Raw genomic sequence first — 12,050 nt, 5'->3', positions numbered from 1 at the left:
TGAGGCCCAGAGAGGTTTTATGACACAGTTGGGAAGTAACATTTCTGTCCTTAATCGAGCCCATCTTTGCATGCAATGTTTCCTTGGTATCTCTAATTTTCTTGAAGAGATCTTCTAGTCTTTCCCATTCTGTTGTTTTCCTCTATTTCTTTGCATTGATCACTGAGGAAGGCTTTCTTATCGCTTCTTGCTATTCTTTGGAACTCTGCATTCAGATGCTTATATCTTTCCTTTTCTCCTTTGCTTTTCGCTTTTCTTTTCACAGCTATTCGTAAGGCCTCCCCAGACATCCATTTTGCTTTTTTGCCTTTTTTTTCCATGGGGATGGTCTTGATCCCTGTCTCCTGTACAATGTCACGAACCTCCGTCCATAGTTCATTAGGCACTCTATCTATCAGATCTAGTCCCTTAAATCTATTTCTTACTTCCAGTGTATAATCATAAGGAATTTGACTTAGGTCATACCTGAATGGTCTAGTGGTTTTCCCTACTTTCTTCAATTTAAGTCTGAATTTGGCAATAAGGAGCCACAGTCAGCTCCCGGTCTTATTTTTGCTGACTGTATAGAGCTTCTCCATCTTTGGCTGCAAAGAATCTGGGAAGTAACAGGGCCAGGATCTGAACATAACTCTATCCTATACTGAGATCCTAGACCCACACTGCACCCCAGGACACACTCCAGGGCACACTGGCACAGATACACACGTAGTTATTTTTAATTGAAGTATAGTGTCCCAGCTGGCACTAATGGTAAAGACCCTACCTGCCACTGCAGGTAATGGAAGAGACATAGGTTCGATCCCTGAGTCGAGAAGATCCCCTGGGGAAGGAAATGGTAACCCACTCCAGTACTCTTGCCTAGAGAATCCTATGGACAGAAGAGCCTGGTGGGCTATGGTCCATAGGGTTGCAAAGAGTTAGACACAACTGAAGCGACTTAGTGTTGCTTTGCATAGTTGATTCACAATATTCTGAGAGTTTCAGGTGTACAGGCACTGACCACATTGTGCAGTGAATACTTTGTGCTCCTGAACTCGGGATTTCTAGCCTGGGCATAGGCCTGATCCACAGGAGACATTCAGTAGACATTGGCAGTATGGATGTATACTTGGGTAAATATATCTTTTTTTGATTGCCTGGGCACACCAATTACAGGAGATGTTTACATTACTTACTGATAACTTTATCAACAGGTGAAGATGCAGGAGAAAGCAATGGGCTAGGACAAGGCTGACTGGTATTCTAATTTTGGCTTTGCCACCTGTCAGGTACAAGACCTTAAGTGACTGGTTTTGGTTCTCTGCACCTCAGCTTTTTCATTGGTAAAATGAGGACGTTGACTAAGATAAAGTCCAAGAGCCCTTCTGCCTGTAAGTTTTGCATCAGTAGTCAAAAAGCTGCCCGCACTGCCATTCCTTCCATAAGTACTTGGTGTAAGTTTCCATGCCAGGTGCTGGGGACACAGAGATAAATGACATCCAGTCTCTGTCCAAAAGCCTCACAGTCCAGTGGAGAACACAGTCTGATGGCTACATAGGAAGGAGAGGAGCAGAGGGAAGTATAGAGGAGGGACTTGATCACCCCAGGGCACGGGGACTTGGGGAGGGCCCCCTGGAGGAGGTATCAGTAAAGTCAGCTCCATGGAGAAGTGTCTCATGTGAGAACAGAGGCGGAAGGGGCAGGCTAACATCGGGTCTCAAGTGCACACTTGAGCCGTCTGTACGTGCTATCTCTCCTCATCTGAGAATCACCTCTCCCCAGGAATAGTGCACCTCTGGCCGACTTTTCCACCCCTCTGTCACAGCGAGCTCCTTCCCTTCTGTCTGGAACACTTCTACTTTCTCTGTTAGCACCTTCTCTGCCTACTTCTCTCCTCCGCATGTCTCCATCCAGTTAACTCTTCCTCATTCCTCAGAGCTCAACTCAAGACACTTCCTCAGAAAAGCCTTTTCTGATGCTCCAGGTTAGTTCAAGTCACCCCACTGTGTATCTTCTTAGCACCTTGTGTTTCTCCTTCATCACACTGTTAAATAAGTAACTATGTGCTCAGTGGCTTAATGTTTGTCTATTCTACTAGAAGGAAGGCTCCACAAGGGGCAGGGACTTCTTCTTACTCAAATGTTTTATCCCTGGCACTGTGCTTTTATATTGTAGGTCTCGATAATATGTTGAGTATATGACCCTACTTATAGTAGGGTCTCAGTAAATGTTTGCAGAATGAATGAATGGAGGGACAAAGATGGGGTAGAGAAGCGGGGAGGGCAGCACTCATCTTTCTCTGTAATCGTGCTTTCAAGCTATCATTCCTCTTTAATTACATTAAAATCCACAATGCCTCTGAGGCTAATGCTTTTCAGCTGTTCCATCCTCTCCCATTCTTCTGCTCTAAACTCAGCTGAACCTTTAAAGCCTAAAGTGCTCAAAACAGGTTTCTATAAAGAAAGAAGAAATGAATACGGCCCTAAGCTTCTCCCTGATTAACTCACCAAAATCTTTCCCACTCTTCAAAGTACAGCATACTCTCACATTGCCTCTAATGCACAGCTCAGTCCCTCAATGTAATTGATTTCAGATGAGGAGTGATAGGAAAACAATTGGATTGAGCAATGTCACATTAAAATATGAGTGGTGGCCTTTTAAATCATCCCTCCCTTTCTCCTTCCCTTCCTCCTTCCCTTCTTTCCATCCTTCCCTTCTTTCCTTCCCCTTATCCCCCCTCCTCCTTCTTCTTAATTTTAATTTTAAAAAAGGAGAGTGACCTGCTGAATCTAGGTGAATGGAATACTAGGAATATACTGAGGTGAAAATAGAAAATATCTTTCTTAACATCATCCCACAAAAGCAAGATGATATTTCACAAAAGTTGGAAAACAGGTTCTTAGAGAATATTTGCATCTTCTTTTTTTTTTTTTTTTTTTTTTACTTCCAGATATAGAAAGAGAAACCTAGAGAGAGCAAAAGGCTCAGAGCAAAGCAATGTCACAGAGACTGGAACTCCCTGCGCGGACCTAGCGCATTGCCCTCTAAACTCTGGCCGTGTGCTTTGTCAGCAGTGTGTAAATCAAGTCCTGCTGCCCTGCCTCTGCTCTGCTTCCTGGCCTCTTCTGCCCACCGCTTGCCTTTCTTTGCCTGAGTCCCAGGGAGAGCCCGCCTACCTGCCACACTGCCCTTGTGAGCATTGCTGCTCTGCAGAGAGCTTTGCCTCCTTTCACTGATTCATCCACTTGCCATCTGCTTTCAGATTTCTCCTGGAAACCCCAGTGTTCCTACTGTTCCCTGAATTGTCACGCCCTACTCCCTGGCTAGTGGACCCAATAAACAGCTGCTTTAATTTAGCTTTCATCCATCTCCAAGCCACCATTTTTCTGAGGTTTACACCTTCTACTTTTCACTCTCTTGCATTTTTTTTATTCACTAATTTCAGAAAATTAAATGTGTCTGAAAGAGCAAGGGTGAAGCAGTGATGACTTTTTGAAGGAATCATGACAGTATTCACTCCTTTTCTTGTGTCGCCTTTGGTTCAATGAGAATTCCTGACACTCAATATGTGTTGTCAAGGAAAGATAGCTAAAAAATGGAAGGCAATATTGCATAGTGGTCACTGACTTAAGACATACATACAGTCAAGACTAGAAGAAAATTAAAGGGAAGTGTATTTCAGTTGATTTATATGAGGGCTTCCCTGGTGGCTCAGTGTAAAAAAGCCACCATCTAATGCAGGAGACATGGGTTTGATCCCTGGATGGGGAAGAAGATCCCCTTGATAAGGAAATGGCAACAGATTCTGGTGTTCTTTCTGGGAAATTCCATGGACACAGGAGCCTGGTGAGCTACAGTCCATGGGGTTGCAAAATTTGGACATGACTGTGTGTATATATATATATATATATATATATATATATATATGGGTGTCCCAGGTAGCTCAGTGGTAAAGAATCCATCTGCCTATGCAGGAGATACAGATCCCTGGGTCAGAAAGATCCCCTGGAGAAGGAAATGACAACCCATTCTAGTTTTCATTCCTGGAAATTTCCAGAGCCTAGTGGACTACTGTCCATAGGGTTGCAGAGTCAGACAATAGCAACTGAGCATATAGAAAACAGTAACAGGTATTACCATGTTAATACATGAACATGAGCATTCACTCTGTTAAAGATGTTCAAGTGAATGCTTCGTTTAGGGCACCAGGAAATGACAAAACCTTGTTTGGAACACCTAAAGAAATGTCACAGACTTTGTATAGAATTTCCAAGTGTGATCTAGAAACCAACTATGAAACTCTTGAAACACTTTGCTCACTCCAAAGACACAAAGGAAAACAGAGTTCAAAATTTAAAAGAGTGGGTTTTGTGAAGGGGATTTTGATGCCTGGGGTCCCACATGCCATGGCTCCGGAGGAGGGATTAGTGTGTATTTCTCCCCTCTTCTCTGCATAGGGATAGAAGGGTACAGCGGGCTGACTTTTGCATTCTGACTCTTTCCTGAGAAATCTAGTGAGCAACAGGCTATGGAAAAAGTGAAAAGCAGCAGCACTGAGATTGGCCTAGTGCTTGCCCGGGCAAAAGATTCTCAGCAGATGTGGGAGCCGTGCGGATACAATCAGTTTCGTGCCATTTTGATTCCTGTGAACTCTAGGTATACAGCGGACCACCAGAAAAGCAGGAAATCAAGGGTATAGTGACAGTGAGAGGAGCAGGGTGTATTCCTCAAGTGATGGTTTCTTTCAAGCAGAGGCACCTCGGAGGAACCCAGGAAATCACCATCCTGAGAGGGAATCCGCTGCTTGGTCCAGAGAACCTAAAGCCAGCTCAGGAGAGTGTCAGGCAAGTGGAATCCTTCTGCTCTCTTCACAGCCCTAGTCTTCTCCGACTTTAACCTTGGCTAGAGGTGGAGGTACGAAGGAAGAAGACATTAAATCAAGCTCAGAGTTTTGATTACTGTCTGGGATTGGACATTTTTAATTACTGAATTGAGGCTATGTGTATTAATTAAAGTGACTGAAGGACTATTACCTAAAAGGAGAATGTTCATCCAGGGCAGGGGAAAGACTATCCCTCTGAATAGCTTTGAAGTATTGATAGGAGACAAAAATAAAGCTGCTATTAGGAATACACTCTGAGTTCTGCATATTATATCAACATATTATTAGCTACACATGTAATTCTGACAACAACACGGGAGATAAGTAATATTCCTGTCCCTATTTTAATAAATGTAAAACCCGAAACACAGGGAGATTAAGTAACTTGCCCAAGGTCAGTCTAGCCAAATGGAAGTATTTTCAAGCACTGTAAACTTTCTATGGGTGGGGCCGTATTTGATCCCTCTTGGTAGCCTCACAGCTCTGCACAGTGCCAAGGGCTTAGCAGAACAAATAATATTGCTTGAAGGTCTGATTTCAGAATGTTGTGCTGGAAATAAATGCATGAGAGAAACATTAGGCTTTCAAAAACAGCTGAGCCAAATGAGATCAATGAGGACCCCTCAGGACCCTTCTCAGATGTTCGCAACTCCCTTGTTTGATCTCCTGGTCAGGCCACAACCAGCCTCACCCCCATGGTCTGTCCTTAGGACACAGTGTTACAGCTGCCCCATCTTGCCAGCTGTTTTATGTTGCTCTTGAGTGGAGGGTCCTTCCCACTCTCCTCTGTCTTTCCCCAACCCTCATGCCCCCTCTCGCCACCCCCGCTCCATTTTTTTTCAGTGGGAAACATCAATAAAATTGAATCAGCAATGTTAGCTGGATGGGGATGAGGGGTGCAGAGACAGCTATTCCTCTCTTATTAGCTGGGTAAGTTGGGAGGGAGTACCATTATGGCTCGAAACCCACCAACTGGGACAGATAGTGAGCCCCTCATTCCCTCAACCCCATGAGGGGGGCCAGGACTGTAGCCCAGACTGGCTGGGATAGCTTCCTGGGGAGTCCTGGCTAGTATCTTCTGTGGCTCTGTAGTCTGGGAGAGGGGGAGGGGGCATTGCTCTCTCTGGCTCTCATTATATCTTAATACTGTGGCCATGACATAATATTGTTCAGCAACCTTTCCTCAGGACCCTCAAAAATTCAGATAGAAGTATCTAAACAAAGTCACATCATGTAAGATTTAGAGACACTTTAGATTATCTGAAAGTGTGAAAGCTGCTCAGTCGTGTCTGACTCTTTGCGACCCCATGGACTATACAGTCCATGGAATTCTCCAGGCCAACATACTGGAGTCGGTAGTCTTTCCCTCCTCCAGGGGTCTTCCCAAGACAGGGATCAAACCAGGTCTTCCGCATTGCAGGTGGATTTGTTACCAACTGAGCCACAAGAAAAGCCCAAGAAAACTGGAGTGGGTAGCGTATCCCTTCTCCAGGGGATCTTCCTGACCCAGGAATTGAACTGGGGTCTCCTGCCTTGCAAGTGGATTCTTTACCAACTGAGCTCCTATTTAAAACACTTTAGATCCAAAGAGGAGAAGTAACTAGACCAAGATAACACAGCTGATACTAGATTGAGCTCTCTTATCTTTCACTCTAGCTCTTCAAAGAAATGACAGGTCAAAATGGCCTGGCATGGTCAGCAAAAGCATCAGGGGTTAGGACCGCTATGTGCTGCAGCATCTTCTCAGGAAAGCTTCTCTGGTAGGACTCTCAGGGTTCTGTGCAGAAGCAGCTATACCAACCACATGTGAAGAGAGCTGAAGGGGAAGCTACTGCATTTTCTTACCCAAGCCACTTACGGAAAAGACATGGTAAGCCAACTTATCTCAGCTGTGCTTAGTACTTTTGACCAGAATTGTTGAACAAGTAGGACAAGCTAATGTGAAGTTGAGGAGAAACGCTTTATTGCATTAATCCTTATGATGGCCTTATAAGGGAAGAATTACAACCTCTGTTTTAAAGATGAGAAAACAAATGCTCAGAGAAGTTACATGATTTGCCCAAAGTCACATAGCTAATAAATGGGGGAATCTAGGCTTGAAGCGAGGTTTTTGTCTAATTCCAAAGCCCAGTTCTTTCTATTACATGGCCTGAAAATTGATTCCAAAGGTCGATACTAAAGGTAAATTTGTTCAATGGAAATTAAGAAAGCAATAATAGTATCACTGGAATAAGCACACAATCTCTATAGGACACGACTTTGAGTGAGCAGCATTTCTATTTATCCAACTGTTTGCTCATTTGCTCTTATTCATTCATTCAGCAAATATTTATTGAGCATCTACTAACCATGAGCTACTGTTCAAGGCACTGAGGATACATGGTCAGGCAAAAATGGCTTTACCTTCACGGAGCTTACATTCTGGTAGGAAGTGAAGGAAGATCAAGTGACTCAGAAAGTGAGAAAGATATTATCAGATAATATCAGATGTGAAGGGAATAAAGAAGAGTGATATGATAGTAAGTGGGAGGGGCAGGCAGGAGTTAATTAAATATGGTGGTCAGTAAAATCTTGGGAGGTGGGGGTCAGAGTTCAAGAGCAAGAGGATGAATCAAGGAAATGAATATGTATGTTTTTGGGAAACACACAGGGCAGTTGTAGGATGAGAGCAGTCTTCTCTCTCGTCTGTGACCTCTATTTCACCTCGCCAACATCCTCCAGCTTCTCAGTAGAACTGGAGAAGGAAATGGCAACCCACTCCAGTATTCTTGCCTGGAAAATACCATGGATGGAGGAGTCTGGCAGGCTACAGTCCCTGGGGTCACAAAGAGTTGGACATGACTGAATGACTTTATTTTACTTCTTCTGAGTGGAAGGAACACCAAGGCAGAGAGCTCCAAGCAGAGGAGGGTGCTGTAGAAGGAAGGCAGTGGGGTTTGCAAGTGGATAGACCCCTGGCTGTGGAACCTCAGATGAGTTCTTCAAACACAGAGACCATTTCAATGTGTGAAAATGGGGGCAGGGATGCCTTCCTATTTAGAATGTGTGGGGATCAACTCAGATAATGGATGGGCATCAGTTCTTAATTGCCAGCAACAGAAACTGAATAGATGATTAGGCATAAAGAGAGCTTACTAAAGGAATCTGGTAGTTCACAGAATGAGTTAAAGGTCCAGAAAACAAGTTTGAGGCTAAGCTCCTTGCCAAGATTGCTGCAGAACTAGTCTGATGAGAAAAATCACAGTTGCTACCCCTGCCACTAAGTACCAGATGCTACAGCTAACACCGCTCTGTGCTAACAGCTCAACTTGATTACAACTACTATGCTGCCAGCACAGGGACATTCCTGGGCCAGGAACTCAAGGTTGCTTTCTGCCTAGGCCTTATAGCTGCTCGTCTTGGAATTGATATCTTCTGGGGGTGCTTTGGACTGATGAAGTCTAGATAACATATTGTACCCTAGCTGTGGGAGAAGTTAGGGAAGGGAGTTTTCTAATTTCTACCACAGGGTGAAGGACTCTTGAAGAAGAATATTCAAAAGGAGCTGGGGAGCCAGCAAACGAGGCAAATACCCACTGAGGATGGAAGATACCCAGCATGGAGCCTGGAACCCAGCAGATGCTCAGTGAAGGTAAGTTTCTTTTCTCCTTCAGCGTCACAGGCTTCCATCCATCTGATCCTAAGTTCTGAGGCGGTATTAACAATGCTGTATGGGTAGATGAAAAGGCCACCATGTACTATTTAAGACTCCCAGGGAGGAATCATAAATTTAGCCCATGCTGTAGATGCCTTCCAGAGAGACAGGTTGCTGACTGGGACTTTGTTCAGAGCAGGAACACTGTGCTTGGCATTTGCCTAAATACAGCCTAGCCCAGAGATAGAGTGGTCTCATAAAATGAGGTAAGTTGAGAATGGAGCCTCAAATGAATTGCTGATCCTTCACAAGTGCCTTTGGGGACAGAAACACGGGAAGACAAAGTAAGGATCTTCAGGTGAAGAATGATGAGTAATTTAACAACTGGAATTGGTGCCCTAAGCAGTGTGCTTCACTTTTTATCCAAAGCCAGTCCTGTAACTGGAAGTATGCCTCAGTCTCCTTATTCCAATTCCCTTTCCCTACTACCACTTCCCCTACCTTCTGGGACTAGAGACTAGCCCTGAACTACAGCATACATGAAAACATGTCAAGATCTTAACAAAACTGTTCCTATATCAAGTTGCTTCATCTCAGATAAGCTCCTCCCAGAAATAAACCACATTCTAGATGGAAGCCCATTTGACACATAATTTCTAGTTTACAAGGCACTTTGTTGACTTCCCTGGTGGCTCAGATGGTAAAGTGTCTGCCTATAATGCAGGACACCTGGGTTCAATCCCTGGGTTGGGAAGATCTCCTGGAGAAGGAAATGACAACCCACTCCAGTATTCTTGCCTGGAAAAATCCCATGGACTGAGGATCCTGGCAGGCTACAGTCCATGGGGTATCAAAGAGTTGAACACGACTTAGCGACTTCACTTTCTTTCTTTCTTGTTGCACAAAATCCAGTTTGACTCCAATGGCATTTCTGTGAATTTTATGTTATTTCTTTGAACATTTATTGAATAATATTACATTTTTATTGTGTCAGACACTGTGCAGAGATTCAGAGAGAAGGAAGTGACCTGCTTAAGAACATATAGTCACATTTGGTGTTTCTTCCATCTTGCTTTAAAGCTTGTCAAGACCAAATGAGATGCCATGTGGAAAAGGGCCATATGAAAGCGTTAGTGTGGCTGTGATATATGACTCTTCTTTCTAAGTCATTGCTGTAAAAATCTGGGTGACATGGCAGAGGCATGAATTTCCATGAGTACGATGTGAGCAAGTGCTGTCTCTTAATGTCTCTCTTATCACACAAACAGCCTTGCTTTTCTCTGACTGCCAACCCTGGCCCTATCTTCCCTGAAAATCACATTACTCCCAGATAGTGGCAGTTGTTGCCCTAGAGATAAGTACACTACAGATCTGGAAGGTAAAGGAATCGTAGAAGCTAAAAAATGCAGTGACCTCAAGGGATCAGTGAGGATTACATCAGTTCAGTTCAGTCACTCAGTCGTGTCCCACTCTTTGAGATCCCATGAATCACAGCACACCAGGCCTCCCTGTCCATCACCATATCCCAGAGTTCACTCAAACTCACGTCCATCGAGTTGGTGATGCCATCCAGCCATCTCATCCTCTGTCGTCCCCTTCTCCTCCTGCCCCCAATCCCTCCCAGCATCAGAGTCTTTTCCAATGAGTCAACTCTTCCCATGAGGTGGCCAAAGTACTGGAGTTTCAGCTTTAGCATCATTCCTTCCAAAGAAATCCCAGGGCTGATCTCCTTCAGAATGGATGGGTTGGATCTCCTTGCAGTCCAAAGGACTCTCAAGAGTCTTCTCCAACACCACAGTTCAAAAGCATCAATTCTTCAGCACTCAGCCTTCTTCACAGTCCAACTCTCACATCCATACATGACCACTGGAAAAACCATAGCCTTGACTAGATGAACCTTTGTTGGCAAAGTAATGTCTCTGCTTTTGAATATGCTATCTAGGTTGGTCATAGCTTTCCTTCCGAGGAGTAAGCGTCTTTTAATTTCATGGCTGCAACCACCATCTGCATTGATTTTGGACCCCCCAAAAATAAAGTCTGGCAGTGTTTCCACTGTTTCCCCATCTATTTCCCATGAAGTGATGGGACCAGATGCCATGATCTTAGTTTTCTGAATGTTGAGCTTTAAGCCAACTTTTGATAGTGTAAATATAGTATCCAGAAAGTGATATCTGCTTTTGCTAAGTTGCTCAGTCATATTCCATTCTTTGTGACTCCATGGGCTGTATGTACAGTTCATGGAATTCTCCAGGCCAGAATGCTGGAGTGGGTAGCCTTTCCCTTTTCCAGGGTATCTTCCCAAGCTAGGGATTGAACCTGCATTGAAGGCAGATTCTTTACCAGCTGAGCCACAAAGGAAGCCTGATATCTGCTATTACCTTCCTTTTAAGAGTACAGAGCCACACAGTAGTTAAATGGCATGTACAAGGGCACACAACTGCTGAAGATGGAAGTGTGGACTCAGGATCCAGCCTGTGATCGCCTGTGCTGCACAGCCTGTTGGTGGAGCCTTCCTCATACTTCAAGCCTAATGGACATCCTTCATTTTCTTCCAAACTTTCCAGAGCTACACAGATGAAAGAATGCCCCTTCTATGGATCTCTCCTTGTCCTGGCCCTTGACAGAAGACCATCTGAGTTAGGATGGATATCAAGCCCACTTGTATGTTTTTTCCACAGTTATTTTCACTCAGGGGTCACTCTGTAGGGTCAATGCTGCAGGTGGGCTTGGGACCCAAATCTTGCCCTTATATATCTGCTGACTTCAGAGTGTGGTGGTAAAACTGATGGGCTGGTAGATGTGAGGGTTAGGGCCTGGCACCCAGCAAGGAGGTTTCCCCTTTCTGCTCCCTACCTTGTGTTAGCCCTTTGTCACAGGCTGGTTAGACAGCACGGAATGCTAGTTTGTTTAACCTAGTGTAATTAAAGAAAAACAAAAAATGAAAACCAGGGAGTTAGGCAGGATGAGATATAAATTTTGGTTGGCTCTGGCCAGAAGGAAAAAAAAAAAAATTATCCTCCATAAATTTGATTCTGGCTCAGCAGTAAAGAATCTACTTACATTGCAGGAGATGCTGGAGACATGGGTTCAATCCCTGGGTCGGGAAGATCCCCTGGAGGAGGGAATGGCAACTCACTTCAGTATTCTTACCTGGAGAATCTCATGGACAGAAGAGCCTGGCAGGCTACAGTCCATAGAGATGCAAATAGTTGGACACGACTGAAGCAACTGAACATGCACAGATATGATTTTTTATCAGTGAAATGGGAAGAATGCTGTGAGAAATATGAGATAACAAGTGTAAAATATCTGGCAAACCATGCAGCAAATACATGGGAACTGGGAGCCATTAATCACTATTAATATTACCTTGCCAGACTGAACCCTCACAGGTGGATGTCAGCTCTGACCCTAACTCATTAATTGGAGTTGACCTTCCTTTGTTTCATGCAATAGGAAGCAAAAAAGACCAGCCTCAAGCATTAGACCCTGTGGTATCTGCCTAGATTGGCCTTCTCTTCACACGCTGTCCCCTGTTCTTGTCTTCCTGTTGAG

The 12,050-nt window shown here is 44.2% G+C and overlaps 1 protein-coding gene and 1 long non-coding RNA gene across 4 annotated transcripts in view; one reads left to right on the top strand and one right to left on the bottom strand.

Moving 5' to 3' along the window:
- Positions 1-12,050, bottom strand: part of AGBL4 (AGBL carboxypeptidase 4) — a 1,384,238-nt gene that overhangs the window by 460,339 nt on the left and 911,849 nt on the right. The gene's annotated exons all lie outside the window — the stretch shown is intronic.
- LOC129655478 (uncharacterized) lies at positions 5,755-11,864 on the top strand. Of its 3 annotated transcripts, XR_008716018.1 has the most exons (4): positions 6,044-6,731; positions 8,370-8,492; positions 10,886-11,156; positions 11,563-11,864. It is a non-coding gene; the product is annotated as an uncharacterized LOC129655478 (long non-coding RNA). The 3 variants fall into 3 exon arrangements; XR_008716019.1 differs by lacking the exons at positions 6,044-6,731; positions 11,563-11,864 and adding an exon at positions 5,755-5,791 and having other exon boundaries at positions 10,886-11,413; XR_008716017.1 differs by lacking the exon at positions 11,563-11,864 and having other exon boundaries at positions 10,886-11,413.

Source organism: Bubalus kerabau, chromosome 6, assembly GCF_029407905.1.
Source record: "Bubalus kerabau isolate K-KA32 ecotype Philippines breed swamp buffalo chromosome 6, PCC_UOA_SB_1v2, whole genome shotgun sequence".
NCBI classification, from domain to species: domain Eukaryota; kingdom Metazoa; phylum Chordata; class Mammalia; order Artiodactyla; family Bovidae; genus Bubalus; species Bubalus kerabau.
The sequence above is the reverse complement of the archived record's forward strand: the minus strand, read 5'-3'. Positions and strand labels throughout refer to the sequence as shown.